This window comes from Centroberyx gerrardi, chromosome 13 (assembly GCF_048128805.1).
Source record: "Centroberyx gerrardi isolate f3 chromosome 13, fCenGer3.hap1.cur.20231027, whole genome shotgun sequence".
In the NCBI taxonomy this organism is placed as follows: domain Eukaryota; kingdom Metazoa; phylum Chordata; class Actinopteri; order Beryciformes; family Berycidae; genus Centroberyx; species Centroberyx gerrardi.
In genome coordinates, this window is record NC_136009.1 from 16,638,702 (window position 1) to 16,655,466 (window position 16,765).

General features: G+C 42.9%; 1 protein-coding gene across 1 annotated transcript in view; it reads left to right on the forward strand.

The window, feature by feature from the left end:
• Window positions 1-269: 269 nt before the first annotated feature.
• Window positions 270-16,765, forward strand: part of LOC139931539 (pre-B-cell leukemia transcription factor 1) — a 61,493-nt gene continuing 44,997 nt past the window's right edge. The window contains exons 1-2 of the mRNA XM_078287766.1: window positions 270-283; window positions 14,197-14,295. The gene's annotated coding sequence lies outside the window, so the exon portion shown is untranslated. The remainder of the gene's footprint in view (window positions 284-14,196; window positions 14,296-16,765) is intronic.

Genomic DNA, 16,765 nt, shown 5'->3' on the forward strand with positions numbered 1-16,765 from the left:
AATTGATAGTATTATGATTGTAGTATTACTGTAGCATTTTTTTAAAAATAGTTTGCATGAAGCATTTTTTTAATGTCCTATGAAAATACAGTTTTTACGATTACAATTACAGATATTATTAGTAGTAGTGTTAGTGGTTGTAGTAGTTTCTGTGAACAGTTGGCAGCAGTTGCAGTCGTTACCTGCTGCATTAATCATTGCATTGCATAATACTGACACATGTAATGTCTTGTCATGGCAGTTCACCACTGTAGGAAAGCAAGATGGGGAGAGTGTCTGCCAGGTAGGAATGCAGATTGTATCAGTATTAAAGTGTTGTTTGTTGTAAAATATGTTAGGCCTTATCATAATAGATTGTGACTGACTTGTCATTCACTAATGGTATTGATCTGTTTCACAACACAGTTCTGAAGCTTCAGCTTGCTCCAACGTGAGACAATTTTCTTTGGGTTCTTCACTATTACCCATCGAGGAGGGAGATCAGCATACAGATTCATAATGCATAAAAAATAAAGACAGTGCCATATATTCTGAAAACATTGGTAAAGTGTGCTGAGTAGTGTGTTAAAACAGCTTTCTGTTCTGGGAGAGCAATGCCTCTTATTCCAGCAGAGGGCAGCAGCTACCAGCGCAGGAATTCATTTGGTGTATCTGGGCTCCATGGCTTTAATGCTGAGCCAATGAGCAGCCAAGGTGACATTTTCCCCTTAACCTGTAGATTTGTCTTTATTGCATGACCCATGCATCCAACGGAAGATATAAGTACTAAACAAATTTTGAAACACAAATCTGTCACAGCGTTGTTCTGTGAATTGATGTCATTATGTAAAGCTTTCATACAGTGTCACCTCGTTCACTTTGACGAAAATTATAACATGTCAAAATTCATTCAAATCTTGTACGATGTAATGTAAACTGGCTTGTCAAAATATAATTACGGACCTCCATACAGAAGATTGAAATGACAGACGAGACGGAGGAGAATGCCACTATTTTTAGCAGTGTTATCAACATAATTTATCGGAAAGAGTTTTTCAAAATAATAGAGACACAAATTAAGGGTTTTTTTGAGTGACAGAGGAATGTAAATTTATGCTAGGATAAACACGACATAGTTGTGTGTAGGTGAGAGTGTCACTCTTTCAGCGGAGCTTTATTGTGTGACAGTGTGCTCAGAGAAAGGGATTGTGACATTAAATGGGTAAAGGGCACAACAAACTTTCACTCCAGAGTTTATAACTCACCTTCTGGTGCCCAGCTCGCTCCTTCAGCACAGAGCGATGGATAGCTCTCCACACAACTTACCCCCTCACCCCACTCAACCTTCCAACAATTAGGGCCTAACCCATGCTATCCCCTGGTCCTCGTATATCATCGTGTCCTCTGGTCTCAACAATCCACAGGACAGCTGTCTACCTTTAAAATTAATAAGGCTGACAACGTTTCGTCACTATGCCAATGACCAGCACGTCCTGTGTGACTCATCTGTCCAGCTGTAAATCAGGCCAGGAGGGGCCTTAAGGGATGCTGTTCCTCTAAAGCTCCTTCAAAACACTTTATTTGGAGCATCAATAACCAAAGGCTTTGCAATTACACTTGTTGAAATGGCAGCATGAAATACTGTTGATTGTTCAAATGAAAATCGGCAGGACCGGCATCCACCTGGGTTGTTGCCTTTTTCTCCGAGTTCATGACTTTTACTTCAGCAAACCTGTTTTCTGTGCCGATTCTGCAGTGTGTGCTGTTGTTGTGCAGGAACCAAAAGAATTTGCCTTTGTGTGATTCTGTGTATACTCGCTTGCCAATATCAGCGGAGGTGATGGCAGTGCAGTGTGAGGCATCATGGGTTATATTTAATCCAGCCTTGCTCTTCTTTGGGATAATAACTTTTTTGCTCCATTCCAGGACTTGTCTGTCATCTTGACATGGCAATATCTCCCAACTCCACTGTTTCATAGTCGGTTTCATTTATTTCCAAATACCATTTCACACCCTGCTGGCTTTAACTAGGTATTATACAGCGTGTGGGGAGTGTGCTGTAGATTGAATCGTGACAGAGACAACAACGTTTCTGGTGAAAAATAAGTGAATATTGTAAATGGCAGACTATATAAAATGATTTTTTGCTCCATTTTCTTGGCATGAATTTTTTTGTGTTTGTTGTCCTGGTCTCTCATATTAATATGGGATGTCTAAATTTGATAAAATCTGCTCCCTCAATTGCTAATACGCATTTGTTTTTTCAGTTTTTATAGTTAGATTTCAGCAATGCATCAAAAACAGAGAACAGTAAACACAGAGTTTATGCTCCTGTGCTCCGTAATTTTATTGTTCACAAGATTAAAGAGGAAATGGTGATATTATGCTATATTATGATATATAATCAGTTGGTTTATTGCATCTGGTAATTTACATAATTTTTTTGTCCATGACTTTGTCCACTCTCTTTTCAATTTTCTAATATACACTTGCCTTTCAACAGAAACCCATCCACAACATAAAGTCACATAATATGCTTACGGATTCTGCATCTTCCAGTTTCTCTTCATAATGAGACTAATGTCCCTTAAGCATTGTTTCTATTGGACAATTTTGAGAAAAACACATTGTTTTTTTATCAGATTTGCTGGAAGAACAGCTGTTGTCTTTTCTGGCACAAAAGAAAACATGTTAGGTTGGATGATATGTGCTGTAATTGTGGAAATGAAACAGTTGAAGCTGTTTGATGCTCACACTTCTTTTCTCAAGAATGATTTGATTGAGATTGATTGAGATGTTTTGCTCAGCTGTCCATTTTCTAGTGTATTCATAAAGTTCAAAGTCACAAAATGCTACTTGGTAATATCACACAGATAAACTCAACCACAGCAACACCAGGATAAACTCTGATGTTATTCACGGAGGGTATTGCATCATTTAACCTAAACTGTCATGTGATATTCAATCTTTCTTGTATAACAATTAAATCAGAAGACAGGGATGTTTTTGTCTCTGATTTATTCCTCTCTTGTTACCACCCTGCCAACGCCCATAGGGGCCTCCATATGGAGAGAGCCCCCAAGTATCCGGGTGCTGTTTTGCCAGTAGGTGGTCCTGCCCGTGGCTTGGTGGGTGAGTCTGGTGTAGTCCCCGCTGCCACTGCTGCTGACATATCAGAGCTGTTTATTAAGAGGATGACAAGTCTATCAAGCCCCATAAGCGGGCCCTCGTGCACAGGAGTTCTTTTGTTACTTTCGGGGAGGGTGTCATCAATCTTGCTGCCATGCTACTCTCTTGAGCTGTTGATGGCAAACACGATTCCTCCCGTTTCTGCCTGGCCTCTCCCGCCTCGCAGTCTGGAATCAGGCGTGGCGAGGGGGATCGGAGAGATAGGAGGACTTTTCTCGAGAGTGCCTTTTCTTGACAAGCGACGGAGCGGACCGTTTGGACACCAGGGGTGAATATATGGGACCATGTAATGAAAAGACGTTGACAGGACCTGCTTGCTCTGTAATGAAGGTCCTCTGGAGCTGTGAATGGATACACACATCTTTCACGCCTTTGTCTCCCTGTCTCTCCCACAGAATCTATCTCATCCATTTTAACCAAAAAAAAAAAAAAAAAGGTGTAGGAACCATTCCAGCGAACAAGCTCACAGTGTTACGAACACAAGTTTAAAATTTACATGTTGGGATGTGGTGTGAATTTTTAATGAAACAACACCCATGTTGATTTACACCCACAACTTGTAGCTAAATCCCTTCGGCATCAGCCCATGAAGGCGCGGTTGAATGTTCCAGCACTTTCCTCTCTGTCACTGCTGCCCAAGACTCAGTGTAGCTTACAGAGATGGACTATGATGTATGTACTCCACTTTAGCATTGGCTGAGGTCACAGACTCCATAAATGTCTTAGACAAGTCTGATATTTTAATCTCTTTTTAGTGAGGGGATGTTGGGCCTTTGCCCAATCAATACACAGGGCAATAGCCTTGCCAAGATATCTCATGGTAGCTTTTCATTGTTCTGTCTGGAAGCTGAAATGTCAAGCAAAGTAGCACTGCTCAAAGTGGAGCTGAAATATGGATGTCTGTAGTCAAAAACAGCATTTTTCACGAAAATAATGAGCACAGAAACAGCAATCGCATTCTGAAGATGACTCTCGGCTGAGGAAGAGGGAGCAGACTGACACCGGAAATTTCCATTTGATTCTCAAATCAAGTCCAAGCTGTTTAATTCATCAGTCAACAATAGGCCATAACTAGAGAGTGGGGGCTGTGCTGCTGCCTTTGTAAGCACACACAGCCAAAAATATCAAGACGCTCTCTCACATTAACATTGCTAATTTGTTTGCCAATGGTTTCCAAGGTGCTGAATAATTGGCTGTGAGATATTGTTTGTTCAGGTGTTCCGCATAATTGAATTCTGTATTGAAAATATTGTGGATGAATGTTGGAAGAATATTGAAAAGAATCATGTACTTTGTAATACATTTTCTTTGAAATGGACCGATTGCTGTAGATTAATTTTCATCCCCATAGTGACTGGTGATAATTATTGTACATTAATTATCCGGCTAATGTATAAAGCATACACATTTTGAATTTTAAAACAACTTATTTGTGTCATCCATTTTGAATTAGTTTCCTTTTGTGTGGATTTGTGTGGAGCCTTTTTAACCGATATGGTTTCCTCATGTTATTTCAGGAGCTATCACATTGCACATGATGGCCTTTTGAAACTCGCAGATTGATTTCATGCATCCATTATTCCGGCGAAACACCGCTTTTGTCAGTTTTCTGCTGTGAGCTGTGTGCTGATATGCACATTTATGCGTGTAGCGGTGCAGCTCTGTCCATACGCACATGTGTTAGTGATATACGTATTGCATCCAGCTGGACAGATGTGTTGACAGAGCCAGATGATATATTTGATCATAGTTGGGGGGGGAGAGAGCCTTGGCTGAGTTTGATTCAGCTGCCCAGCGTTGACCTAATGCCTCTGCTCAATCAGTCACCTTGTCCTCCCTTTGACTCCTCACCCCCTGATCCTTCTCTCCCACCCGAAGGACTCAAGGAAAACAACCCAAGAGCTCGCCTGTGAACCCTCCACTGCCCCCCCCCCTCCACCCCCCCTCCTGACTGCTAAAGCAGTCTTGTCCCGCTCAAACCCCTGTCTGGCCGGAAATAAATTAGATATGGAATCAATGTGAAAGTCCTTGGTTGTTTTCTCGGAACGGGAGAAACCGCAGCGCTCTGCATGATGTTTATGACGTTCAGTGCCTTTATCAAGACAGCCTATTTAATTTCCAAATCTCTGCTATCCAGTACCTTAAATGTTATTAGAGCTCAACTGTTTTGGATCCTCCTATTGTGCTTCTGTCTATCAGGCAGACTGTGTGTGTCTGCGTGTGTGTGTGTGTGTGTATGACTCTCCGGTCTGATAATCAGTGACAGAGATGTTACAGGACTGTGACAGAGTTCTATTTGCCATAACTGACATCTTCATCCTATCACTTTCCTTGTTTTCGCAACTTACCAAGTGCTGGCATCTGTGGTGTTTCCAGGCGGATACACTGCAGTGGACTGGGAATTCAGAGGATTCAGACAAGGCCACAGCAGCTTAGGCAGGTGGAGAGGAGAGCTGTGCACACGAGCACTACAGAAAGAGAGTCAGAGAGAGAGGGAGGGAGAGGGAGAGAAGGAGAAAAAACTGGCTTGCCTCTTGCCTCTTTTACGTGAACTGTTTGGCAGACATGTTGTCGAACTCAGGGGTCATAGGGGATGATTATATTGATGGTTTTTATTTGCTGTGAGCCATAAGTGAAAAAGAGACAGAAAGCAGATAAAAAATTATTGGAGGGCTAGAATAGCAAAAAGCTCTTGGTGCAGAATAGCATTGTAAATCACCACTGTATCTGCTGAATGAAAACCAAATCAAAGCGGGGGGAAAGCTGTTGAATATGAAAGGCCAGTTTTCAGACTAGCCTCAATAAATTCCAGCGTATCTGCACCCTCAGCTAGCATATTCAATTTAATTAGGTCCCCACAGTTTTGAATTTGATTTACACATGGAAATATGATCAACAGGCAAAAACAGCAGCCATAATTTCAAGCATTTGTAAATGCATTTTATGATTGGCATTTCTAGACTGCATGAAGCACTTAACTCTAGCATCCCAGCAAGAAAAATATAATTATTGACTGTACATGAAATCTGACATTTTGAGACACTGCACCTTTCTTAATAATTAAGGCCAACGTCTGTCTGGTCAGCCGTGTTCACGTTGGTGTGTATTATGCACATTGCACTCTAATTGCAATTGCATGATGTTATGCCACTGAATAGACAATGAAACAGTTGCATAGTCCTGGGGTTTACTTGGGGTTGGGCTTTTTTAATTTATTGATCTGAATTTACAGTATTCAAATCAACATTCACTGAATGTACTGAGAAAAACACGCTCTCTTCTGTGTGTGCATGTACGTGTGCGCACACTTTAACGACCCACTTTCATCTTCTCTCTTCATCAATGCACTTTTTTTTTTTGTCTACAACATACTGCATGTTATTTTACAAAGGATAGTAGGTAACTCAAATCCTTGGTTAGCAAAATGATAACACCACTGACTGGATACTCTGTATTGTACAGATGTTGAATGATGAACTAAGGCCATTAACCCCCCCCCCCCCACCCCCCAAAAAATAAAAAAAATTGATATCTTGTGTTTTGTAAATACCTTGTTTTTTTAACTAATCAGAAACATCACTGATGTCTTTTTAGCTAATTAATTGCAAATGCAAAATGGTTCCTTTGCTGAGTTGTTGTAATGACAAACCTTACATGTCACTGACTGAATAACTTCAGCATGTTGTGCATGTGACAGAGAGTAAAAAGCATGTTTAGCTTTGCTCTGAGGGCTTCCTCTGGGTAGTTTGCAGAGGCTTTTCAGTTGCCAGTGGCCCGTGGTGCCTGACCCTTCCCTTTCTTTGTCGCCACTGGCGCTGTGCTCTGTTTTCTTCCATCTCCGTGGCAACCGGTGTTGCATGCTATTGTGTCGGTGTTTGTCCACAGCTAAGGTGTCGCCTATGTGTTTAATGGACCTCCCAGTCCGCTTCAGTGTCCGCTTCAGAGTCCCCCGGCAAAGCTGAACGGCCGGGCGCTGCCACTGTTTGTCCCTGGGTGTCAGTGAGTTGAGGCAGGGTGGGGAAGAGATAGGGCTGATAATGCCTGCTTTGTTCCTCTGCTCGATGTGTTGAAGCTGTGCTCCTGTGGACCAGGAGACGCCTGGTCAAACAGAGACACACAAAGGCTCTGGAAACGGCCGGCCATGGCCCATTCTCCACAGTCTGCCATGCTGCCAACATACACTACCTTCTGCAGCCCTGCTGAATTACTACCCTCACAACCTTTCACACATATAAAAGCACTCTTTCACTCAGTGGGAACACTGACATTTGCCTTTTGTTGAATACAAAGGATTTTTTAATACTAAGTTTTTTTTGGGTGATTACTCTGAGGTCACTTGCACCGTTAGAATCAGTATGGGGGCTTTCTATTGAAGGGCATTCAATTTATTCACTCGTAAAAGCCACACAGGCATTACTTGATTTAGTCGAGCTTAAAGTCAAGACTGATGCCTTTCCATTGCGTTTGATGTGCCAGTGATGCATTTTGCTTTTAAGATATTATTTTCAATTGATTGATTGACAAAGTAGGTGCAAAGCAGCCGTGTTATTCTCACCACTGTGTTAGAAATTGAGAAGAAATTACTCTCCATTATTGTGCTTTTAACATTTGCAGAAAGGATATATGGCTGCACAGAGAAAAGCCATGTTTTGTACTTCTGGGGAGATAATGGTGAATTTAGCAATCAATAACACTGAGAGCCTTTGGAATGGCAAGAAATAATCTCTAGAGCTAATGTGCCACAAATTCTCATCTACAGCCCGGTGTTTTAACCTCTTTAGCATAGCCCCTTGAGGAAATGGGGGATATGATTAGGAATTCGTTAGCAGGCTTCTATTTTTATGCTGATGACACACTTTCTTCTCCCGGGCTCTCGATGTTGCTGGCTCTTGACTTTCTCACTGTCTTTCTAAACTAGATCAGCTGTTTACCACCATGTAGAAACGTGACATGAAGTTCACTGACTAAAGCACCTCCAAGGAGAGGACTGATATCAGGCAGGAAAAACTCCCCTGTCATCTGAAATCCAGTCACATGTCTTGACATCATTCACAAGCTTCTTTAAATCCCTTCTGCTTTAAAGAAATTCCTGCAGCTCAGAATGCTTTTTTTTTTTTCACAGCAGCCTCATTTCTGTTTCATCAATTGGACCTGCAGCCCTGCCACCTGCCTCAACTATTGACTGTGTAATACAAAAAGGATACACAAAACCAATAAAGGGTGCTATACAATTTTGTTGAAATCCAGCGTTTTTGTTCATGCCATCATGTTTGGAGTAGATTACAGTGTGTCCGCACATCCTGCCTCCCTGGGGTCCCCTCTCTGTAGTTCAGGTATTGTGGCCAGGCGAGCGGGCTGGCGGCCCTGGGCCCTGGGTGCTGCGGAGAGGAGAGGACAGTGGCTGCATTTGTTTCCCATTGAAAGGGATTACAGGTCCTGACGGCCATGATTAATCACCCAGAGGCAGACATCTGAATACGGCCAGGGAAAGGTTCAACTTTTTAATTCATCCCACACACAATCTATTCAAACCAGCTGTTGGCGCTCCCTTCCCTCATCTCCCCGCTCTTTCTTCTCAGTGACCATTGCCTTCTACTGTCTTTCTCTCCCCATTTATGGCTCACATAATTATCTGGGGAAGCGCAGTTGTTGTAATTGTGGGGGTGTTTGGACGCCGTTTGGCGCTCTATTTTTATTGGAGATGGGCTCCTTTCTTCTTTGTATGAGAATGGTTAATTGACTTTGTTAATGCATTTGGGGATCAGTGATTTCTCCACAACAAATGACCTTTATGGAGCTCAGCATCACATAGTGTTTATCGTGTGTGTGTGTGTGTGTGTGTGTGTGTGTGCGTGCACGTGTTTGTTCGTGTGTGTTTGCATGTGCATGTGTGCATTCATGTGTGTGTGTCTGTGTCTCTGTGTATGTGTGTCTATGCAAGTGTGTGAGCATGTGCTGTGTGTATGCATCAGTACGTGCACGCACTTGTGTGTGTGTGTGTGTGTGTATGCTGTGGTTGATCCATTGTGACCTTTTCTTGTGTCAGGTGTGTTTGGGAAGAAAAAGAAAAATATTTGCCTCAAAGCTTCTTTCCAAACGCCTGAAATTCATAAACATTTCCAGGCCACCACATTGATGGACAGTTGAATTCCTGTGTTTTGAATGAATTTCACATATCAGCGTGTTCATATCCACTCATATGAGCAGGCCTTCTCATTAAGACTCAGCAGGTTATATGATGGTATTGCTGGAATCCCTGGAGCAAAATGAACAGGGACAGCTACACTGCTTAATGCAAGGTAGCCTAGCAACAGATAGTGGGATGGCGGTGGAAACATACCCTCATATTTATGTTTACATGAGAGAATGATTTGTCTGTCAGGCTGATGGATCCTAATGTTCTCCTCTCCCCAGGGCTTTTCGTGCGCCGCACGCAGGCCTGACACTTACCCTGAAGGACAGGCACCACCTTCACCAATACGCATGAATACTTAATACTCTTAGACTGCATTTATGCAAAGAATGGAAATGGCACTAGATGAGGAGAGGGGGCTGAAATGCATCAAAACCACAACATAGTATGCATCACGAACATGTGAGGAATGCATAGGGAATGACAGCAGACATAAGGAGGGGAGGCATTCTGACAAGATCAATGGACAAAGTAGTGTGTGGTTTCTACTGGCATCTGGTTTCACAGTTATCCTTTATTTCTCACAAGGTGCTAACCTTCGTAACAGCACACAGATAAGCATTTTGTAGTTTACTGTAAACCGGTAGTTTTATGTGCATAGCGCATAGCAACCACTGTGACAATATAAAGGCGAGTCATTTCCAGTAACTACAGTATATGAGCTATATGACTTGATAGAGTCTGTCTTTATGTCCAGCTCCTCCAGGGACAGACTACATCAACTCAATTAGCTGGGCACAGCCTGAGTATCAGCACCATAGATTAGATTTCACTCTGCCTTGTTTACCAGAGAGGGGCCCGCAGAATAATATCTATACAATTTGTGCTTTCAGAAAAATGATGATGGTATCATAGTGGGGAACAATAGATATAAGCCGCTCCTGTGTTGTGGTATAGGGTAACTGGCTGGGAGAGATATAAAAAAGCCTTTTGTCAGAAGATAGGCATATCCCTGTTCATCTTGGGAACTAGTTTCCATAGTTACATCAATGTTGTTGAAGTGAGAAGATCAGGTATTCCAGTGAGTGATCCTTTACATGAGCTTTGCCTCCTCTTCTATTGATTTTCATCCCACAGTGAAAAAACGCTATTGCAAACTGTCTCAGAGATATTGTGCAAGTAATGAAAGGGCGAAATGTGTCGGAAATGTGTCGGGCGAAAGAATAAGCCTCTGAAGAAGCCTTGAGAGATTTAGAGATGTCATGTGCCACAGCACTGAGGGTCAGGTAATGCTGTCAGTATTGCCACAAGGAAACTGACAGCACCGCAGCGGCTGGGACTAAAAACTAATTGCTGTCTCTAACAGTCGATCATTGCCATGTTGTTAGCCACATGCTAATGTGTTTATATGAAATCTCTTCAACAGCGTGCTGTTAGCTATATGCTAATGGCTTTAAAAGAGAGTTAATCACTGCTGCGCGGTTAGCCACATGCTCTCCTATTGCTACATAGCGGTGTGTTCCAGGGGTTAGCAAAACACTGGCGTAACACATGATCGCTCTTTATGAGGCTGGGGCCTGGAAGAGAGAGAGGGCCCACAGACGATGCTAAAAAGACGGTAATGACAGCCATTCACCGCAATCCAATTATGCAAAAGGGAGTCTAAACAATTCCATCATCCCCTAAATTAGATTGTCCTAACGAGATAAAGGCACCAATTAATCCTGAATTAATTTCTACAGCTCATTTTCCCCAGAAAACACTCTAATATGCAAATGCCAATGAGAGACAGAGAGGCATCCTTCTGCAAGGGGTTTACACCACTTCTGGTTGTTGGGGTTTCTCTCTAAATGAACATATAGAATACAAAGATATTGCATATAAATATTCTGAGGATAAAATTAAAAAAGATAATACGTATAATAGCTTAGGTGTGGGACTAAACAGAAATTGTTTAGTCCCAACTGTTTGAAAGTTAAGGCAAATTTAACTGGATTCAATGCTGAATTCAGTGTTCGCTTCAGTGAACTGCATCGTCTTATTGACATGGGACGAAGCAATTCAATACACTCTTTATAGTACTGCAACTAGTGTAATGGAATGCAAACAGAAGCCAAAGCAGAAGTCAATAGAAGTAATTTGGCAGTATTTCTGTCTTGTCTGGTCGGCTGATAAAAGGGAAGAAGCTCAAAAGAATCACAAGATGTCCAGTATGACTATTCTTGGTACCTGTGTGAAGATGTGAGTGAATTTTGTCATATTATGTTTAATTCGCTGTGGTCCTTGAGCTGCACATGGTGTTAAATTTACTTCAGTTAAGGGCAGACATCGGGACCAAGACTGAAATTCAATTTAGCCAGGAGCAGTCTATGTTGGGCTCTAGCCTGTAAATCTGTGCTTGCTTTGAAAACAAAGCAATTAAGAATTTTGTTCATCATAATCATCATTATCATTTTCACAGTCCTAATTGTCTTGCTGCCAGCTGTCGAGACTTGTGATAATTGAGTGATCTGACAGATTTCCTCAATAGTGCCTGAGATACAACCTCCACCTCTAGAGCAAATGTATGTTTACAGAAATGGTTGCACAGAATTAATGTAAAGCTATAACTTTCATTGTTGGATAGGATTCTCTCATTATTTATCATTCACGACTGAATTACTTCGGTTGTTTGACTGCTGAGGGGAGCAGAAATCTTTCACATCGAAATTATTTTATCATCCATAGCCTAAAAATTTACAAATACCTCTCTAATGCATATTTTATCATGGAAGCTGTCTTCATGATCCTTATGGCTTTTGAAGCACAGTATTGTATAGATTGGAACTGAACTAATACCACCTGTGCACCCCCCCCCCACCCCACCCCCCCCCCAGTGATGACAGAAACAACCAGGCTGTCAGTTGCCAGGCAATATTCACAACCACTGGCCCACATCAGCTAATTACCAGCAGAAATCACGTATTGACAGATGGGCCCATGCATATTGATCGGCCAGCGCTGCCACGTTCTAAATCACCAAACGCTAATGAATCATTTCCCATTTGGGAGAGAGGGGGAAAAAACATTAGTCTTCTGTTTGACATCATACCTGTATTGCACATAGCATATGACGCGAGTACACACAAATCACAGCCACAGCCAACTCTCCCAAGACTTCAGCTGCTCGCATATACAGCAGCAGTCTCTCTCTCTCTCTCTCTCTCTCTCTCTCTCTCTCTCTCTCTCTCTCTCTCTGTGTCTTTCTGTCTGTCTGTCTTATCTGTCTCTCTCTCTCTCTCTGGCCGTTGCTCTCTGCGTTGCGTGGCAGTTATTTTTCATTGCCGTGAGCTGGCCTGGGCAGTAAATACCACGCTCCTCAGACTGCGGACCCACAGTGACCCTGCACCCTCCGTGTCTCCGACGCCTCTCCCAAGGTCTCTCATTCCAAGGCCCCTGTGATGCAGCGCTCCGGTTGCGGCGCAGAACCCTGTAATTCACCAGCCTGCTAGATCGCCTGCCAGGAGCTATTGATTTTTGTTTCCCCAATCTCCAGGAGAGAGGGAAAGAAAAGATTAAAAACACTTTGTCAGTTTGGTAGGGAATAAGAATTCTGCGCAGGGGGATACCTAGGAGGGCACAGGGTCAGGGCTGAGGTACTGTATGTCTTTATGGCTTTAACTGTTTCCCCACCACCGACATCTCTCTCTCTCTCTTTCTCTCTCTCTCTCTCTCTCTCTCTCACTCTCTCTCTCTCTCTCTCTCTCTCTCTCTCTCTCTCTCTTTCTTTCTGTAAAGAGAAGAGGCTGGAGTGTAAGAAAAGGAGAGGTGTGTGAGGCCTTGTTACTCAGGCTTGACCACCCCTGCTCCTCGCTGTCTATATCAGTGGTTCTCAACCACTGGGGGTCGGGACCCCCCAGGGGGTCGCAAGATAATTTTCGGTGGTTGCGAGATGATTTATGGGACAGGAAAAATGCATATTTCTACTATACAAATTTATTATCATGTCTATTTTTAAATGATTTTTCTCGAATTTTTGATTTTTTTTCTTGTGAAATACTGAATAGTTTTCAGCCTCTCAGCCTCCTTTGATAATGAATCGAATTAAACAACCTGAAAAGGGAAAATCATTCTTTGGTTGAACTCTGCATGCTTGTAATGGGGTCATGAGTAGACACCGCTTTGTTTTAAGCCAAAAAGGTTGAGAATCACTGGTCTATATGACATCTGCACTTAAGGGAGTCACTGTGTGTGTGTTGATAAACATAAACAACATTTTTGACTTTGGTCCTTTTCACCAATTCGAGTGATTCATGAGAAGATCAATTGAAACACATGTCAACTGAGTCCCACAGCTTCTGATTTTAGTAATTTTGGGGAAAAAGCTATACACACTAACATGCAGTCAAATACAGTCATCCTAATGTGATGCCAATGCATTACCCCATCAGATTGTGTTACGCTCCGGTGACTCTTATCATTTCGCCGCTAACTTTCAACCAAATGTGGAGCCAAGAATGTTCTTCCCCTGACATTAGGTTTGGTAATGGTGCCTTTCAGGGCCACTCTATTTTCTGAAATGAAATATTCATTCATTGGCGAGGACAGTCTTGGAGGAAGTCTGTCTGAAATGTGAATTCATGGTTCCACCAGACATTTCTTCAATATTTGATGGGTCATCAGAGCCCTGTGTCTAATAACGCACAGTTCTTCCAGATATTAATTCCCTCATTTTTGTTTTGCCTCTCTTTGTTCAGTTTGTTAAATCTTCTCACAGTTAACCAACTCAGACCCAACAAATATACAAAACTCATTCTGTGATAATAGTCGCATGTAAATTGGCACGATTTAAAACAAACAGCCTTTTTCGAAATGTATTTTGCTCTTCTGAAAGTGTGTTTTTTTTTTCTCAACAGGTTAACGTCCCTTAAGTCTAATCCATTGTGTGAAAGCATCAGCCAGCGCACACTAAATCAGCTTGATTGCGTGCCAACAAGAAGATAAAAGGCTCGGAGGTGGGTACAGTAATCCTAAGAGAGCGGGTGGTCTGCTTGAAGGCATATCGTTTTATTCTCTCATGCATATTCACTTCTAAGCCTCTGAGTATGCAGATTAGTCTTGTCTGAACAGTGGACTCTCCAACCACATCCTACTTTTGCTTTCTCTTTCTTTTTTTTTTAACTGCACCCTACTGTGTGCGAGTGCGGGCACAATGAATGTAGTGTGCATGCATGTGTATGTGTGGGGGGATTTTTTTGCTTGTTTGCTAGTGGGGGGCAGGCGTGTTTGAGCATGCATGCATGAATAAATGTTTGTGTGTGTGTGTGCGGGTGTATGTGTGTGTGTAGGTATGTGTTTGCCAGACACATGGCTTTGTCTTGTCCTGGCACCATGCTCAGCTCACCAGATGTTCTCCGTTTTTTTTTATCATGCTCCTTTTGCACCATGTTCTTTGAGGTTTAGGGACTCTGATATTCAACTTGCACCGTGTTTCCATTGTTTTGTGGAAAAATGAACACCTCTTCAAAGTAAAGTTAAGCCCATATAGCTGTTTCCGTGAAGTGATTGCCTCGGGTGTACCAGTGGCAGCACTTTGGCTGTCGAATGGTTTGGTTTTCAGAGGAAATATTACAGGCCGGCTATCAGCGTGACGCGTTGTAAGTGATCCTTATTGTTGTCTGCGCTTGAAATTCAGTAACATGTTACATCTGGAACCAACCACACTACTGAGGTTTAATGTTTTATCCTCAGGCAGAGGCTTAAGAAATGATCACAGGTGGATCTTGTGTGTAGGAGTACTGCCATGTTAAAAAGGAAGAGGAAACACACACACACATACACACACACACACACCAAAACACATATGATTGAACCTGGGTCCTGGGTTTTCTCCTACAGTATTGCTGGTTTTCTATCCGACCAGCTAGTTAATTGCAGTTAACTGTATTCACCTTGCATCCCAGTTGTAAACCAGTCCCTGATTGGCCAGAATGAAAACCAGCAGGACTCTGGGTAACGAGGACCAGGACTGAAGGCCACTGCGCTACACACCGCCATGATATCCAGGTGGAATTGAATCAAGCTGTCTCCTGGTCAATCCCACCGCCCACCACACACACACACACACACACACACACACACACATACCAACAAACACAGAAAGCTGTCAAATAAAGCAACACTTGTTATGGGAGGAGGGGGAAATTCAGATTTATTTATTCCAAAATGAAGCATGCCGATCGACGGAGGGACAGCTCTCCTCCATCTGTCATCGTTGAAGCCGCACGCGTCTGACACAGGGATTCATTCGTCTTGTCGTCTTTGACAGTCGGATTTTCCCGGTGCACTCCCACCAGGAGTCGCACGGGATTTTTGGAGGCAGACTAAAAAAGAAAACACTCTGTGACAAGGAGTAGGCTCTTTATGAATGCAAATGAGTCTGGGAAAATTCACAGAGCAGCTAGCGGGCTCCGAGGCTCCGGCATCCGTCACATCTCCCCCCACCAGGCACATCCCACGCTTTGCCAAGAGGTCTAAGGGCTTACAGGGGCCCTACAGCAAGAACAGACACACTCATGGAAAAGGGCATGGAAATCCTGTGGCTGACACACACTGCGAGTGCCACCGGTGTCTGTTTTTCTCTGCTTTACAAAAATGATAAGCTTACTGTCTTTACATGCCAACAATAGAATGGCTGGTGGGTTTGGGGGTTTTTATTATAAAACATAAGCCTCCCCACCCCTCTCTATGTGTGTGTGTGTGTGTGTGTGTGTGCGTGCGCGCGCGTTTGTATGCGTCAGTTGTATCACTTGACATTTGGCTCCCCTTTTATCCTGTTTCAAGGATAGTAAGTCAAATGCTATGTGACAGGTCAGCCCCTTCATATCACTCATCCTTCACCCTGACCCAGCCCCAGCTGCACTCAGAGGGAACCAGCTATTCCACACTAGATTGGGGAATAAAATGGTCGTTACCTGCATGCTACAGGCGAGTCCTGCTGCTGGGTTAAAGACAGAAGTCTGCTTTATATCTGTAACTCAAGCTAACTAACAAGACAGAAAAGACGAGAGATCATTGCAGGAAATATATTAATGTGATTATGTATATATTGCATAATCGCATTAATGGCAGAGGTGCTGTGCAGGTTTAAAGGCAACGCGACTTATCTTGTTTGCTGCCTTAGGTTTGTGTCATGCAACTCTTCTGCATATACAAGCTAATCTAGAGACTGGGAAAAAAAAAAAAGAAAAGCTGGAACTTCTGGGTGCTGATCTCCGGTCGTAGTTCAAGAGAGGGTGGTCAACGGAGGCAGGACAAGGGCTTGGAAATGCTGAGTCGACTCCTATCGCTTAATCTACTTGAGGCTTGATTAAAGTTTAATTCGTGCCCATCTCCTAATGCCGGCCAGTGTGTGTGCGTGTGTGTGTGTGTGTGTGGCTGTGTGTTCCTCAGCGGTCGGTGAGTAGTTTGAAGCTGAGCCTAGGT